The 18,177-nt window shown below is 44.5% G+C and overlaps 1 protein-coding gene across 5 annotated transcripts in view; it reads right to left on the bottom strand.

The window, feature by feature from the left end:
- Window positions 1-10,598, bottom strand: part of OSBPL3 (oxysterol binding protein like 3) — a 183,671-nt gene extending 173,073 nt beyond the window's left edge. For all 5 annotated transcript variants that reach the window (XM_010375927.2, XM_030932420.1, XM_030932422.1 and 2 more), the window contains exon 1: window positions 10,276-10,598. The gene's annotated coding sequence lies outside the window, so the exon portion shown is untranslated. The remainder of the gene's footprint in view (window positions 1-10,275) is intronic.
- Window positions 10,599-18,177: the final 7,579 nt, after the last annotated feature.

Genomic DNA, 18,177 nt, shown 5'->3' with positions numbered 1-18,177 from the left:
TTATTTTATTTTTTGCCTGATTGTACCAACACCACTTATTATCTCTTGTGGAATCATCTTTGCTTTCTCCCTCAACCCTACTCCCAACTCCTAGTTTCTAGGGGCTATCATTATAACTTCCCAGTATTTTGATATTATCTGTCTTTTTCCTCCTCTCACTGTGACCATCCCAGTTCAGGTGTCATCACTTTGTGCCTGTACTCCCAGCCTCTGCCCTTCTCTGTCACCACCAGAACACTTTCCACTAAGATAGCTCTTACCCTGTCACCTCCTTGTTCGCTGTTTACAGAATAGTCTTTGGACTTACTATGGGATTTAGGACTTACACCACTTGGGCCCTAATCTACCTCTCCACTCCTGTATGCTCTTACTTTTCCCATTACACAGTCCTTCTCTTCATCAAACTGGATAGTCCATCAACTCTTAAAATGTTATGCCTTGGCTCATCCTACCTACCACCTCTGCCTAGAACGTCCTTCCTACCTTTCCCGTCTCACTCTTGTCATCCAGGGAGTGCAGTGGCACCATCTTGGCTGACTGTAACCTCCACCTCCCAGGTTCAAGTGATTCTCCTGCCTCAGCCTCCTGAGTAGCTGAGATTACAGGTGCCCATCATCATGCCCAGCTAATTTTTGTATTTTTAGTGGAGACTGGGTTGCACCATGTGGGCAAGCTGATCTCGAACTCCTGACCTCAGGTGATCTGCCTGCCTCAGCCTCTCAAAGTACTGGGATTACAGGCATGAGCCATCGCACTCGGCCCCTTCATCCCTTTCTTTATCTCAATTCTATGTGCCCTTCAAGACATGTCTCAAACACTCACTTCTCTGCAAAAGCATCTCCCTCACTCCTCCTGAGCTCCTATGGCACTTTAGTATCTTGTTTATATAAGTAGAGAAAAGATGGATCGATATATAGAGATACAGACAGATATATAAATATAAAAAACACAATTGTAGGGAGAAGGAGGAGTGCTATAAACATATATATCCTGAACTGAAGTGAATATTCTTTGAGGTCAGGGGCTGTTGGTTAATTAACATTTGCCTGCTCCCTGCTTCTAGGTAGCACCTTGTACATAACAAATTGTTTTTAATAAAATGAAAATGTCAGGGGCTTAAAACATTAGTGTGCATCATAATCACCCGAAGGGCTAAAACTAGTTTTCTGGACTCCACCCCCAGAGTTCCAATTCTATGGGTTTGGGCCCCACCCAAGTTCTGCTAACAAGTTCCCAGGTGACACTGATACATCTCCTGGAGTCATACTTTGAAAACTACTGCCTCAGACCGTTCCTCAAACCTCAAAGTAAAAGCCTTTAGAAAACCGGGACAAAATGTGTCCAAAAGTCTCAGACAGGAAAATCCTCTCAAACTGGGTGTCACTTAGATATGTACAGATTTCATCCCATCTACCCTGTCCAGCTCAAAGAGGAGTGGCCCAAGGCCCCAAAGGCAGGTACCACAGGAACTACATCTAGTTCCTGGGACTGCCAGTCCAATGCTGTTCAGCACACAGAAGAGGTCTCTGGTCAAGGGCTTGGCAATAGAGGCTGAATGACCTAACTGTACCCCAGTTCTGCTGCTTGCTCTCTGTGTGACCACAGGAAACTACTTCACCCTCTCTAAGACTGGATAGCCAGGGTTCTTTGGGTGGAAGCAACAGAAAACAATTTGGTAAATGAAGCCAAAGAACATGTATTAGAAAAAAAACCAGTTCAAGGAACTAAGAGGAGGCTGGAGAGGCAAGCCTGGGCACAGCTCTGTGGGATAGAAAGCTACACCACAACAAAGCTGTATGCACAGATGGTCTGGCCATGACACATCTCACAGCAGACTCTCCATGACCCTCCCACACCCAGAGTCCAGAGAGAGGCATGTGACTGACCTGGCTCACAGGACCACAGCTGAGGGGAATGGGGCCCCTCCTTCTGGTCCCAGCAGACTATATATCCAGAGGCAAGAAGTGATTTATCGAATGGAAATCAGGAAGGGTAAAGGGATGTTGGAAAAACGAAAGAGCACGTGACTGCTCCCCAGTCTCTGTTTTAACACTGGTAAACTGGAATGATAGTAACCACCTCCTAAGTTGTAAGATCTAAAGAGGTAGTGTAAGTAAAGCACTTAGCCTGGCACATGGGGAGCGCCCAACAGCTAATGGCTGCCACTGTTATCACTGTTATTCATAATTACCTCCACCTTCAAAGGAAGGATGGTTTCCCCTTCCCTAATAACTCCAACAAGCTCTGAAGGAAACCTCAGTTAATTCTGTATACATCAGGAATTTGCACGAAGCAGCCCTACACCTGAGAAAAACCCAAGTGGGCTTCCCTGTATTCTTTTAGGCTTTACATACCGCTAACCCACTGTGCCTCAGATGCCAGACAACTGAGCTACACTAGAATCCAGCCAGCAAGTTATTTTAAGCTCCACGCAGGGCTATGCTGGAGGGCAGGTTGTTAGATATCATTCTGTTTCTGCTACAAAGGTGTTAAAAACTCAACTTTGGATTCAACTCGCATTAGCAAATAAACAAACCGGTGTGTCCTATCAGAGAGAGAAATTCAAAACCTCAAAAGAGGAGTTAAGGCCTCCTCCCACTCAGTTCTACATGCCCTCTAGCAATGGCAGAAAGACACAAAAGGGCAGGACTCTGCTCCTCTCATCCTCCTTTGAGGATTCCCCAGCCACATTCTCTTTTCTCCCCCTTCAGCAGCCTGAATCACAACCTACAAAAACAATGAAACTTTTCTCTCCAGGGTCCCAGTTAAAACCCAGACTCACTCCCTTTGAGCCACATCTCCCCACTGTAATTAATGAACTCTCTGCAACTCTTTAATGTCTACATCCCCTTCTAGTCTGTAAGCTCCTTGAAGGGAGGTTTCCATATCTGTTCAATTCATCACCACATCCCCTGCACCCAGACTGGTGTCTGGCACATGGCATGTGCTTAATAAATATTTGTGAAATGTATGAGCAAAAATCTTAGTGCATGCTTTAATTCTAGGGAGGCATCTGCTTCAAATGTAATAGGAGTTGCTGAGATTAAAAAATATATGCATACATAAATATCTACACACATATGTATACATATATGTAGATTAAAACATATATATTAGCTTTAGCTTCTAAACATTTCAGATGACTGTCCACCACAAGTTACTTGGGGAGGGAAAAATATTTTATAAGATGTAAACTATAATTTTAAAGTTCTTGTAACCATTACGATATTTGATATCAAGACAGAAAACCTTTACAAGTGGAGGTGCAAATCTTTACAAGTACTACATTTTAATACATGTTTGGAGAAATGTTACATTGAGGAACGTATCTGACCCACAGAACACTAAAAATAAAGATTTCAGTATTTTAACTGTAGAGGGTAAACAAAATAGCAAACTTTATTTACAGTAACTGTTCAGGGATCCTCTGCCAATACCGCACTGGATTGCTCATTGCAATTTGATTCTGTTCTGCTTTACATTTAAGCTATTTTTTAATTCAGATCTACTCTCACGCAATCTCAGAAATCACAGATGAGGATTCCGCTAAGATTGTTCATCCAGCCCACACTCGCTCAGAGAACTGGGTTGATTACCTCAGATATTTTTTTCATAAGTAAACACAGACATATAGACAGCAACATAATTTTCATCTAAAGAAATTTTTATGTAAGAAATTTGCTTCTTGGCTTTAAACCCACACATTATTATTATTATTCCCTAAGAATCATATTCCACTCTTACTCAAGGGGTCTTGGAGCATCTAGAAACAACCATATTCTAGCTCTCAAACAACAGACTTAGGGAGAGGCGGTTATAAACCAAGTCCAGAGAAAATTCAATTTCAGGGGTATAAACAATGTGACTAAGAACAAGGAAATTACCACTGAGTCTTCTGTATTTTTCCAAGATGAAGGAAATATTTCATCAACTTTACAACAAAATCATTTAGATTAATAACTAAAGAAGCAATTCGTCACACTGCTATTCCATTTATTATTACAAAAGAATTTTTAAATGTTCACATAGCTTAAATAAGTCCAGGAATGATATTGGAAGGCTATAGCCTGCCTGCTATAAGCTTCTGCAAAGAAGCATCTTTGAAAAAAATCAATATTTCCCAATCCTTTCATACCAGAAGAATCCTTTATAAAAATATGATACTCAAGACTTTTAAAAGATGCCTTTGATATTTCTAAACTGTTTATTATGAAAAATTTCAAATATATACAAAAGTATAGCATTGTACTGCCCAGCTTAATAGGAGCCATAGATGTAATTTTAATTTCTTAAGTAGACAAAGAGTAAAAGAAAACAAGTTAGTTTTAATTACACATTATTACAATATATTCAAAATATTATTTCAATATGTGATGTTTAAAAATTGAGGTATTTTTACATTATTTTTCATACTAAGTCTTTGAAACTCAGTGTGTGTGTTATACTTACAGCACTTCTCAGTAAGGACTAGCCACATTTTAAAGGCTGAATAACCACATGCGACCAATGGCTGCCCAGCAGACACCACAGATAGAGAATTCATCACCCAGCCTCAACGATCATCAGCTCACGGACAGCCTTGTTTCCTCCGTACTCCCCCTCCTCACCCCCAGATTATTTCAAAGCAAATCCTAAAAACTGTAGCATTGTAGCCATGTTCAAAGTTCCTTGACTCTTTTTAACAGTTGGCTTGTTCAAATCAGTATCTAAAAAATCAACTATGAGGACCTCTTTTTAACGACGAGACGTTTTGCTGACTGCAACATAATAGGAGTTACACTTTTAGTAAAATGCTGCAGTCATTTGAATGTTTATTACGCATCTATCTTGTGCCAGGTTCTGTTCTAGCTCCACGATAAAATAGCGAACAGGGCTCAAAGGAACTTCAGGACTACACATTAGGGTCGCATTAGAATCAAACTTTTTTTAGAAATGCCAGTCCCATCAGCTAGCAAACAGATAAATAAAACCATGGTATATACATATAATGGGGTATTACTAGGCAATCAAAAGGAATGAAGTACTGATACACACTACAACAAAAATTAACCTTGAAAACAACATACTAGGTGAAAGGAGCCAGACACAAAAGGCCACATACTATATGACTCCCCTTATATGAAATGTCCAGAATAGGCAAATCTATACAGGCATAAAGTAGATTAGTGGGTGGGGACGGGGGCAATGGATGGGCAGTATGGGGAATGACTGGTAATGGGTACAAATGTTTTTTAGCGGGTGATAAATTTTTTAAAATGATGGTGATGGTTGCACAACTCTGAATATACTAAAATCCATTAAACGTTGTACCTTTAAACGGATGAACGGTATAATATGTGAATTGTGTCTCAATGGTGAGTGGTGAGCTATGAGTCTAGACAGGGAAGCAGTGAGTCTAGACAGGGAAGCAGGAGCTGATTCAGAGAAGGTCTTGCAAATCTGCTTTAAAATGTGAAATATTCATTGATCCATAAAATATTCACAAAAATTCCATTTGAATTCCATAACAATTTTAGTACATTTTTATTAACAGCATTACCATAGATACGAAAAAATAGTACATAACATAGGCAAAATATTTATTCTACAGACAATGATTATTATACATGTGAATTTGAGATCTCCTTGCAATATCTCCTTGGTCCAAAGATGAGAGCAACCAGAACAGGTGCTTTTCGTGGATTTAACTAGAAATCCTATTACTTCATCATAAAATGATGATGGCATATTCTATTGCTTCATCATAAAATGATGATGGCATAAAATACTGTGGATTAAAACAAATTAGAAAACTAGAAAACAAAATGTCACATTCCAATTACCTTTTCAGAGAATATTCTAACAAAATGCAAGCAAATATAATTAATATTTTTTTCAATTGAACAGTTACTATAGATAGGACACCATGTTTAGTGACGTGAGGAATAGAAACCTAAGGAACACACATTCACCCTGCCTTCAAGGCATTTAAAATCTAGTAAGGGAGGCAGTAAGTTTGAATAAATTACTAGCACAGGAGGCAACAGGATGAGAGGAATAGGGGAAGATAAAAGGTAAGAAGTGCTGAAGGAAGGAAGGAAGGACACCAGCAATATACTTTGTGATCAGAAACTGAACTGGGAAGTTTCTCATATTTTAAAAAACCAAATGCTCTGGGAAATTGGGTTTAGAGAGATTATGCTGACAAAAGTAGTTTATGAGTCCAGCTTTGAAAGACTTAGGTTTTCACACGGAGAGACCAGAGAGCTTTCTAGGCAACAGGAGTGCATGGACAAAGGCAAAATCCTTTGTTGATTAATAAAACTCAGACTACCAGTTCACAGGGTTGGGGAATGACGGGATGAGGCCAAAGCTGAGCCCAGTCTGCTGGATCGTGACTTCAGGCTAAGGAATCTATGTGCAAGTAAGTAGAGAAAATAACTTGGGGATTGAGTCTGAGATCCACCATGTTAGTTGCAAAGCAGTTGTGAACTTAACTTTTCCTAGGCTCATCTGGAGACTAGAGGTATAATAACAATGCCTGCTTTGATGCTGCCCTGAGGATTAAATGCAATAATGCACGTACAGGAACTTATGACAGCACCCGACACATAAAAGTTCAGCAGCTGTTACTACTGTCATTAATGTTATTCACTATATAAGCCACCCAATAATTTTTAACAACATAATGACAGTACTTAAAGAATTTACCTGACCATGAAAACAGAGACAGGAAAACAGAGGTAGAAAAACCTACCTGTAGACAATGTTAGGCCAGAATGCAGAAGTCCCTAAGAATCTGAACTAAGATGCTGCAAGGCCTCCAGGAAAGGACCAGTGTGAGAGACACTGAGACAAGAGTTACAGTGAGCCTGAAGGTGATCTGAACGTAGTAACTGGAAAATCAAAAAAAAAACAAAAAAATTTCCAGAAGGGGCCAGAAAGCTGATGAATATGCAAATTTAGACAGGAAAGGAATGTGCAGAGAACCATAAACAACTCTCAATTAATGCATGGAAGACTTTTTCCACCTAACAGTGTCCATCTTCCCTAGTATCCTACACCTCAATCTCTTCCTCAGGCATTCCAGGTTGCAGGGTTCTCCAAACCTTCCTGGAGTACTCTTGAAATAGAATTAACAAATAGGAAAATACAGTACTGCCAAGAAGCACATTATAAATAAAACTGCATTATCCAGACCTTTATGCAGAGGGAAATGTTACACCAGCACCCAAACTGGAATGAAGTAGAAGAAAGAAGGAATCACTAATTCCTTCCCCATCCCATTTTGCCATGAGTCCTTTAGGTGGTACCCATGCCACTCTTCCCCAACTTTTCACCCTCAGTATCAGTGCAAGAGTGGAGTTGAAATGTAGTTGTTTTACTGAAAGCCTACTGCAGAAGCTTTTGGAATTAGTAGCAGTTTCTAACTCTCCACTCTGCATTAGAGAACAGAGGAACTAGCTGGTTTTCCAGCACTTTCTTTAAGAGGTATAAAGCATTACTTGAGAGTTCATTTACCACAGTGAGTAAAACCAATCAGATTTCTCTTTAGATTTAGATGAAAGGAGGATTTCCTTTCCTTCTGGATTAAAAGTCCCCAATCCACCAGGCCCACAAACCATAAACGCAACCACAAAAATCAATGGCAGTAAGAGTCTCAAGGATTCTGAAAACAGTACAACTAGACACTTGAGATCGGCACCAGAAAGTTTACAGCACAATCTCAGATGGTTTTAATATCTGTATCATTGGACTCTTATCATGAGTTAACATCTAATTAAATAGTGGGGCAAGAATTGAAGTCAGACTATTAAAAAATCTAGCTCAGCAATTTATTGGTGACCTTAGGCAGGTTCCTAAACCTCGGTTTCCAATTCTTCACCTGAAAAATGGAGATAACCTCACAACACTGCCCAGCAAGATGGTGAAAATTACAGCTTACCAGCCGGGCACGGTGGCTCACACATGTAATCCCAGCACTTTGGGAGGCCGAGGCGGGCGGATCACGAGGTCAGGAGATGGAGACCATCCTGGCTAACACAGTGAAACCCCGTCTCTACTAAAAATACAAAAAAGTAGCCGGGCGTGGTGGCGGGAGCCTGTAGTCCCAGCTACCCGGGAGGCTAAGGCAGGAGAATGGCGTGAACCCCGGAGGCGGAGCTTGCAGTGAGTCGAGATCATGCCACTGTACTCCAGCCTGGGCGACAGAGCAAGACTCCGTCAAAAGGAAAGGAAAGGAAAGGAAAAGGAAAGGAAAGGGAAAGGAAAGGGAAAGGGAAAGGAAAGGAAAAAGAAAACTACAGCTTATGGCGGCAGCCTGGGAGTATCTGGCTTATGATGTAACTATTAGCGATTACTGAAATATATCTCAGTAAGAAAACAGTAAATCTTTTGGCTAAGCCATAGCTTTTGATACAAATAAAGCTAAACGTCTATTAGCTGTAATGGTGGAAACCACATTTTAGTTTATTGGAAGAGGTCCAGCACAATAGAGACAAAATGAGCTGGAATCCTAGTTCTGCCAGGATAACCTTGGCAACACTGGTTAACCTGCTGGACCCTCAATTTCCCATCTGGTTAAATATACCTAGCTAACAGACTTCTGTAAATTTAATGAGTTAATCTACAAAAGTTCCTAGTATTGCTATTTGTTAATTTTCCCAATAGTAAATTAAGGATAAAGATGAAAATCAAAATCAGCTATGAAATCTCATTCCTCATATTTACAGAGAAGGTTTCATTTATTCATTCTACAAATGTTTATTGCAAACCTACTATGTGTTCTTGACACAGAGGATCAAGTGATGAACAAGACAGACAAGATCTCTGCATTCCTGGTACTTACATCCTAATGAGAGAAGACAGATAACCCAATAACCCAAGGAGACAATTTCTGGGAGAAATTTACCTTCTACGAGCAACAGCAAACGGGTGATGTGGCTTGGCTAGACGGGATGGTCATTTAGCTTGGATGCATACAAGCCCAGGCCTGCCTGACTGATCTCCTTTAGCCAGGAGGACATCACCTTGTATGATACTTGCGGGGTACAGTGTAGATGATGAGAAACCAGGCCTTCGCTTTCACCTGTCTGTGCAAGTATCTCTTTAGCAGCTGTAGTTTAAAACATTTCTAAATGCCCTCATCCCAATACTCACACTCTGAGGGTCACAGCAACACCGAGGGGGTCTCAAGCACCTCTGCGCAGTACGCAGACACATGGAAACCGAAAACTTCACAGTCCCTTCAGCTCCAAGAGTCCTGCCTGGGGAGACTGGTAGCTTGTGAGGTGTAGAAGGACAAGCACAAGTGTGCAGAAGGCAGTAAGCAAGTTGCGTTGCCGAAGGAGGGGCGGCGCGCCCCGGCTTAAGAAGTATCTGGACGACCTACGACAGTGCCCATCAGCGACTCCAGAGGCTACGAACGCTCCCCGGGAAGCTGGGCAGTGCTAAGGGGCTGCCTGGGAGTATCTGGCTTATGATGATAGTACTTAAAAAATTTACCTGACCATGGAATAAACAGAGACAGAGGTAGGAAAACCCAACTGCAGACAACGTTCAGAAAGAGTGCGTAAGTCCTTAAGACCCTGAACTAAGATGCTGCAGGGCCTCCGGGAAAGGACCAATGTGAGAGACACTGAGACAAGAGTTAGGGTGAGCCTAAAGGTGATCTGACCAGCAGTAATTGGAAAGTCAAAAGAAAAAAATTTCCAGAAGGGGCCAGAGAGCTGATGAATACGTAAATTTAGACAGGAAAGGAATGTGCCCTGGGGCTCCAGCCCGGCACGGGGGATCTGGACAAGCCGGGGTTGGGAAGGCGGGCGAGCGGAGCGCCTGCCCCGAGAGCGTTGTCTCAGTCTCACCGGCGTACCCCATCCCGCGGATGTGGTAAAGCGTCGCGCTCCGCCCATTAACCAGGCTTCCTGAGCCTCCAGCCCCGGCGCAGAGCCTCCCCGCTGCCCAGGACAGCTCCGCGCGCCGCGTCCTCCCGCACCTGCGCCCCAGCCCCTGCGCTCGGCTCCTCCTGGCGGTCAATCCTCTGAATCGTCCCTCGAGGGACGGAGCCCTAGGGTGGGTGAGAACCGGGTCCTCCCTCCCCGGGAGCTGCAGCCGGCACCGAGAGCGAGCTCCCAGGCTTGGGTCTGCCCCAGGGCCGGATCCTCCCCGGCCGACACGGGCAGACTCCGGTTCTGCAGAGACCTGCGGCGCCCCCCAAACCGCAGCCCTTCCGAGCCCGCGCCGCCGCCAGGCCCCCCGACACCTCGGCCCCATTTAGGCAGGCGCCCCGCCACTCACCTGAGCGCTGTGCAGCCTGAGACGCTCCCTAGTTCCCCGGTGCCGGGCTCGGGGGTTAGCGCACAGACCCGGGAGAAGGCAAACCGGCTTCTCCGGTCCCCCCGCAACGTGCAGCTGACAGCTCTCGCACCGGCCGCAGGAGTCGGGTGCGGGGATGGCCACTCGCGGACAGACGGGGCCGGAGCCGCGCTGCGCACTGGCCGCGTCGCGCTCTAGTCCCGTCTCCCGGGTCGGCTAGCGGGCGCCACCAGCACGCGGCCAGTTCTGAGTACTTTGCCCAGAACTTCTCGGCGCGCGCCGCCCGGCGATTAGCCAGAGAAGCCGCGCAGGGGCTGGAGCGCAGGGGAGGGGCCTGCGAGGCCAGGGGGCGGGGCCCCGAGGGGGCGGGAGGGCGGTAGAGTGACGCACGCTCCGACCAATCATAAGTTGTCTTTGGGGGAAGGAGGTGGGGCGATGCCCTCGGAAGAAACCCGCGGATTCCCTGACGCAGCCGGGGGACTAGGGATCCGGTATTCCGGACGGGTTGGGAGGGCGGAGGTAGGCGAGTGCAGCGGCGAGGCACGGTGTGGGGGCTGCCGGCGGCCCAGCTCGGTGCCTGCTCGCTGTAGGCGTTCGGTAATTGTTCCTCGAGTGGCTCTTCCTGGCCAGTGAAGGAGGAAGAAGTGAAGGCAGAGTGGGAGGGGCAGGTTTACGAAGAAGGCTCCAGGGGACCCTTGCGTTCGTTCGCACAGGCTGGGAGAACTCTACCTCCCGAGGAAGTCAGACTGAGGCAGAGGAGTCGAAAACAGAGGAAATATATGGGGAGGCAGCACTCTAGGCGCGAGATGACAAAGGACAGTATCATTGTGAGACCCGGGGCTCGGAGAACGTGACCCTACCTCCAGAGGCAGCCGTGCAGATACGTGCCGGAGTGATTTTGTTCTGTGCAGTTTATGTGCAAGGGGGTAGGGGGTCGGGAGAGCACCGTCGTTACTATTAAATCTCCCTGAAAGACAGGAAAGTCCACCCGACTTGACTTCCCACTAGCCCAATGGCCTTCTTTGATCCTAGCACGAACGAATGCAAGCAGCCGATGATTTGGGGTCAGTTTGCAGACTGCAAATGTGTCGAGTGCCGCAGGTGGCGGGTGGGAAGGGCATGAGCATTTACTGAGCACCTATTATGTGCCAGGAGCAGTTGCAAGCTTGCAACTGTGAGAAAGGCGTACCAGGCTCCTGTAACTCACGGGGCTTGCATTTTTGTGGAAAGGCAGACAATAAAGAAGAGAATATACATATCTATGCACAAAATAAAAGGCTGACGGACTGTTAGTACTGAGATGAGAGCCAAGCCCAGCTTTCGAAAGTGGTTTAGTGCGTGATGGGGTGCTCACCCTGAGGGGCCTCTAGGCGAGGGTGGCTTTTACCCAGATTCCTGAGCATGGGAAAGGAGCTGCCACACCCAGTCTCGCAAACAGCGTTCCAGGCGAAGGGAATGGCAAAGACAGGGTATTTAGCCTCCCTGAAGACCCAACTGACCGACCTCACCCAGCTGGGCACCGCGCGTGGCTCGCTGGGCTCGGCGCCTGGCACAAAGGGCTCCACAGTGTTAAATCCCCCTGCCAACCACCACCTGAGGCGCTCGTCGCATTTCCAGTCTCCAAACTGACCCCAATTCAAGGTTTCTGAGACTCTTTCCGGAGCTATTTTGTTCACATTTCATTCACCACGTTCAGATCTCCGCTTTCTGGAACCATCCCCCTCGCGAAATGTCTGGGACTGTCTGTTTCGGATCTGACAGGCGGCGGGCGAGGGCGGGAGGCGCCAGAGATGCTGCCTAGCAAACCGACTGTCATGCCGCCTGCGTCGGCACACGGAAAAGCTTATTGGAGAAGATTTCAAATCGGTTCCTAAACAACCTCGCAAAGCCTGACCAGCGCCAGGTGGCTGGATGGGTAGTGGAAGGACGTGTTTGGCAGGCGCGCGCACAGTCCAAGGAGGCACCTTGCCCACGCCCAGCCCCGCCGCCGGAGCAGCTTAGACTGGGTTTTCCCAAACCTCCTTCCATTTTTCTATACTTCCTCTCTGAGAGAGGCTTGCTCTGCCCTCCTTCTGCCAGTCCCCTTCCTCGTTCAAGTTATTTTATTTCTTTTTCTTTTGCTCTCCATCTTCAGCCTCTCCGCCTGTTTCTTTAGCATTGGTTTTTCTGTAGGAGACCAACCTTCAATCCGAAAGGAAGTTATTTGCATAGGACTTTGTTGTTTACACTAGCATGCCGTTCTGGGTTTTTTCATTAATGTCTTCCAAATCAAATCATTATAGAGTGTACATTCTCTCTCTCTTTGTGTGTGTGTGTGTGTGTGTGTGTGTGTGTGTATACTTGAGGCGTTAATTGGACAGGATGAGAGAATTATTCACATTGTGCCTTGTCCCCAAGTAAAGAAGGAATTGTACTGTGGCTTTTCATAGTTTCATTTCCTCTTCTACTCCTAAATAAGCTTCCAGGCTCTCCAGCTCCTAAAATCTAAAGGAAAAAGAAAAGTTGAAACCCACGCAGAGCTAATTATTCTTTTTTTTTTTTTTTTGAGACAGAGTCTCGCCCTGCCGCCCAGGCTGGAGTGCAGTGGCCGGATCTCAGTTCACTGCAAGCTCCGCCTCCCGGGTTTACGCCATTCACCTGCCTCAGCCTCCCGAGTAGCTGAGACTACAGGCGCCCACCACCATGCCCGTCTAGTTGGGTTTTTTTTTTTTTTTTTTTTTTTGTATTTTTAGTAGAGACGGGGTTTCACCGTGTTAGCCAGATGGTCTCGATCTCCTGGCCTCGTGATCCGCCCGTCTCAGCCTCCCAAAGTGCTGGGATTACAGGCTTGAGCCACCGCGCCCAGACGAGCTAATTATTCTTGAAAAAGCTTGTTAATGTTCTAAAATTAGCTTTCTCCTCAAAGTCTTATTTTAAAATAACGATTTGAATGTCTAATAAAGATCAGTGGTTCCATATTAAGAGTTCCTAGAGACCCTCTTCTTTGAACTGTTGAACAAATACTTTTTCTCTTTGGAGACACGCCCACCACAGTGGGAATTTTTCACATTTGGCACAGTGGTCTTAGCTTCTGAAATCGGTAATAGGTACACGGGTGCTACCTGAGTTTGCATGTTTTGATAGTAAAGGAAACTGAGGGCCTCTAGAATCAAACTAACTCAGTTCCTGTCTTGTGATGACCACCTCATTCTGTGATCACCTTTCCTTGTCTGTAAAATGGAGATAATTATGTACCTGCTGGACTACAGGAAGAGTTTGATCATCCATTTGCAAACAGTTCCTGCATACAGAGTTCTCAACCTCAGCACTATTAACATTTTAGGTAAAGATAATTCTTTCCTGCTGGAGGCAAGGGGTGGGGAGGGGTGCTGTCTTGTGCATTTAGCAGCATATCTGGACTCCACCTACTAGATTCAAGGAACGCCCTGTCCTCCCCAGTTGTAACAACAAAAAATCTCCAGACTTTTGCCAGAAGTCCTCTGGAGGGCAAAATCCCCCCGATGAGAACCACTGGCATAACACATAGTAAGTGCCTACAGGAGGCGATACAGGGAAATGCTTATGGATATGGGTTTCTAAGGTGTGAACCTCAGGCAAATTTTGTTTCCTTAAGCCTCATCTGTAAAATGGGAATGATAATAATGCTAACTTCTTAAAGCTAAGGATTAAATACAATTGTGAATGTAAAAGCAATTTGCACAGTGCCTGGCACAAGGTAAACTCAAAATATGAGCTTCTGGTCTTATTTTTTTCCTGTGAAGAGAAGGCATTGGGCTAAATTGGGGATGACATATCTTGACTTATTTGCTGCCACTTTCCTCCTGCCTTGTATCAGACATCATTATTAAGTCAAGGCTGCCTTTTCCGCTGAGTCCAAATAGAGCCTCAGAATTGTTCTCAACACTGCAAGAAGCTGCCACTGATAGGCCAAGATCAGCATCTAAGATAATGCTGAATTGCCATTCTGGGGCTAGATGAACTTAAGATCCCTAATAGCTTCAGTTTTCTGATACAATTACAAGTGAGGAGGAACTATTGTTTATCACTTCATCAACTTCTTTTATGAAGGGGTGGTGGAGCAAGGCCCAGAAAGTTCCCAGTGTCTTGACCATAATCATACATCCTATGAATGGTCAGAGGCTAAATCTCCAACCCTCTTAAACGGCCATCTTTTTGCTTGTGGAAAGTGGGAAAAACACCTGTCTAAATCTGAGTTGCCATCCTCTAAAACCTGTACAGCCCTACTCATCTTCCTCCTTCACTTTTATCTGAAAAATGAATCAAAGTATTTAGTTGCATATGAACACCTTGTAAGCATTCTTTTACAACTGTTAGTATAATTCTTGACAAGGATTGTTCAAAAATTCACCAATTCCTTTATTAGATTGCCTGCTTTGTATAAGGGATCATTCTTAGCAAGCACTTCAAAGTGAATAAAAATGAATCAGTGAGTGTCCCTTCAGTGCTTTTATAGTTTTCTATATTGGGCAGATCAGATGTGGACATAAATAACTACAACACAAGCTAAAAAATGGAAAATGTCCTGAGAGGTACCAAAAATGTGTTCAGAGAAGAGAGAAATTATTTTGGGAATTAGGAGCTAGAGCCATTTCCTGCATGTCTTTGTTAACATTTTTAACTTTTGAAAAAAAAAAATTCTTATTTATTACAGTAAAGTTATCCTTGTAGAGGAAGTTGCAACATTGTTAGTTTTCCTGGTTCAGATACATTTCCTGCTTAGTTTAAGTCAACATGATCAGTGTGCCGGGCGCGGTGGCTCACGCCGGTAATCCCAGCAGTTTGGGAGGCTGTGGCAGGCGGATCACGAGGTCAGGAGATCGAGACCGTCCTGGCTAACACGGTGAAATCCCGTCTCTACTAAAAATACAAAAAAAAAAAAAAATTAGCCGGGCGTTGTTTCAGGCGTCTATAGTCCCAGGTACTCGGGAGGCTGAGGCAGGAGAATGGCCTGAACTCGGAAGGCGGAGCTTGCAGCGAGCCGAGATTGCGCCACTGCACTCCAGCCTGGGCAACAGAGCGAGACTCCGTCTCAAAAAAAAAAAAAAAAAAAAATGATCAGTGCAACTAAAAGTCACAGATTATTCTAATTCTAAATTGTTTTTCATCAGCTGTTTACAATTTCTGGGATTTCTGGGATATTCTAGAGGAGGATTGCTCACCTTTAGTTTCCTTTCTTTTTTTTTTTTTTTTTTGAGACAAGATCTCACTGTTGCCCAGGCTGGAGTGTGGTGGTGGTGTTCCCAGGCCAAACTAAGTGTTGGGCTGCTGTTTCTTGTGGCCCGATAGTGAGATGCGGATGAACTCAGGATGAAGAGAGTTTTTATTTTTGCATTCTTTTACAACTGTTACAGGGAAAAGGCTTGGAAATCATCGCCAGACCAACTCCAAATTACAAAGTTTTCCAGAGCTTATATACTTTCTAAGTTATATGTCTACGTGTAAGTGTACATTCATCTAAGACATAATTAACTTCTTTTAATCTATAACTAAAGTCTGAGTCCTGAAGACCTTCCTCTGGAGCCTAAGTAAATTTACTTAATCTGAATAGGTCCAGGTGCTGGAATGATTACCCTTATCTTGTCTCCTGCTAAATCATGGAGGTTTGGTGAGTTCCTTCCGACCCCCCCAATAAGCTTGTTTGTGGAACCCCGGGGGGTTTCTTCAGACTCACAATAAAACTTGTTTAATCCTAAATGAGTCCTGTTAAGAATTCCTTCATTATTTTGTCATGCTTTCAGACCCAGGAAAGGCCTAGGCAAAACTCCTGGTGGGCTTTTCTTACACTGGCTTTTCATATTGAACTTATCCACTCAGTCGGTACTGACACAGTTGTTACGGAGGCCTGCATGAGACCTTGCCTGCCACAGTGTGATCTTGGTTTGCCGCAACCTCTGACTCCTGGGTTGAAGTGATTCTCATGCCTCAGCCTCCCTAGTAGCTGGCACTATAGGCACACACCACCACTAACCACACCTGGCTAACTTTTGCATTTTTTGTGGAGATAGGGTTTTGCCATGTTGCCCAGGCTAGTCTCAAACTCAAGCCTTGGCCTCCCAAAGTGCTGGGATTACAGGCATGAGCCACTGCCCCCAGCCCTCCTTTAGTTTCAATAGACTAGCTTTCTCCCAAACATTTGACAGAATCAGGTTTTTTAGCATGTTATACTGTGGCGCGTAGGCTACTTGTAAAAAGGAATATAACACGGGCTTAGGGACACTAATGTCATACACTTTATTAAACCATGAAACAATATTCCCTTCAGGACTGAACTACCTCAGAAGTTGGGGTGAGCATTTAATTATCCCTTAGTTTCTGTCTCTGTAGCACATAGACATCCTATATTATTATCTGCTGCATATCCTAAGTGTAATAATAGTAGCCCATGAGTTTTAAGCATTTATGTGCCAGGCACTGCCAAACTGGGCTGCCAATTGCCATAGCTCCTGCCACCATTAGGAGGCCACCTATCAAATCAGAAAGATTTGGCAGAATTGCCAGAACCCTACTCCTTCTGTTACAAGCCACACCAGCAAAAAGTATGCCTTGAATCTTGCTTCTTCCCTTGTTACCTCTTTCCCGAATTCATCTTATGTAAGTGCATTGGGTTGGTACCTTCTAAACCACATCTGCAAATCTAACTGCAGGGAATTTGCAATGCAATTTTCTCTCTCTGGCCTCTCCACTATAGAAAAGCACATTAGAAGGAAATTGGGTTAGAATTTGAGTGATCCAAGCCCCAGCATTCACCATATCTTTTCCTCCAAATCTCCAACAAATATGTTGGCAGAAAAAGTTGTTATGTGTTATGCTTTGTGGTATGTTTCCTTTTTTATTGAGTAACCCAGAAAACCTTTGTGAATTCCTCCTCATTTCCCATCTCCATATCCACTAACATCACCACTGTAGTGTAAACCACCATCATTTCTTGCCTGGAAAATTACAACAGACCAGGAGCCACCATTGCTCTTACTAGAATCCCTTCTCTACTCTGAAGCCAGAGTTATTTTTATTTTATTTTATTTTATTTTATTTTATTTTATTTTATTTTTTTTGAAGCTGGGTCTCACTCAACCCCCCAAGCTGGAGTGAAGTGGCAGGCAGAATCATGGCTTACTGCAGCCTCAAACTCCTAGGCTCAAGCAATACTCATGCCTCAGCCTCCCGAGTATCTGAGACTATAGGCACACACCACCATGCCCGGCTTATTTTTGCATTTTTTTGCTAGAGATGGGGTTTCACCATGTTGCTTAGGCTGGTCTCAAACTCCAGGGCTCAAGCTGTCAGCCCACGTCAGCCTCCCAAGATGCTGGGATTACAGATAATAAGCCACCATACCTGGCCCAGAGTGATTTTGCTTAACCCAAATCTGATCATGAACATCCTCCACAGTTTCCCATTGCTCTTAGCATAAAGACTAAACTACTTACATGGTTTTCAACGTTCCATGTGATCTGACATCCAACCAGCTTCATCCTGTGTCAACTTGCCCCTTCCTCCTTTCCCTTTCTCCACATTGATCTGCTTCCAGGACTTTGTTCCTTCCTGGCATGGGGCACTTGGACAAACTTTTCCCACTCTCTGCTGGAATATGCTGTTTCTTTCTCTTCATTTAGTTAATGCAGACTTCCTTCAGTGCTCCTTCAGTCATCTGTTCCTCAGGGAAGTCCTCCTTGATGTTCACAATCAGGTCAACTCAGCCTATCATTGCTCTGGTTGAAACTAAGTTGTGTGTTTTTTTGGAGCAGTGTGGAGGAGTTGTTTGTTTTGGTAGCACCTATCACCATTGAAATTATGTTTATTTTTTGTGATTTTCTGATTAATTTCTGTCTTCTAGCTGGATTGTAGGCTCCACAAGTCGAAGAT

Source organism: Rhinopithecus roxellana, chromosome 6 (genome assembly GCF_007565055.1).
Source record: "Rhinopithecus roxellana isolate Shanxi Qingling chromosome 6, ASM756505v1, whole genome shotgun sequence".
NCBI lineage: Eukaryota > Metazoa > Chordata > Mammalia > Primates > Cercopithecidae > Rhinopithecus > Rhinopithecus roxellana.
Note: the sequence above shows the minus strand (reverse complement) of the source record. Positions and strands in the feature narration are given on the sequence as shown.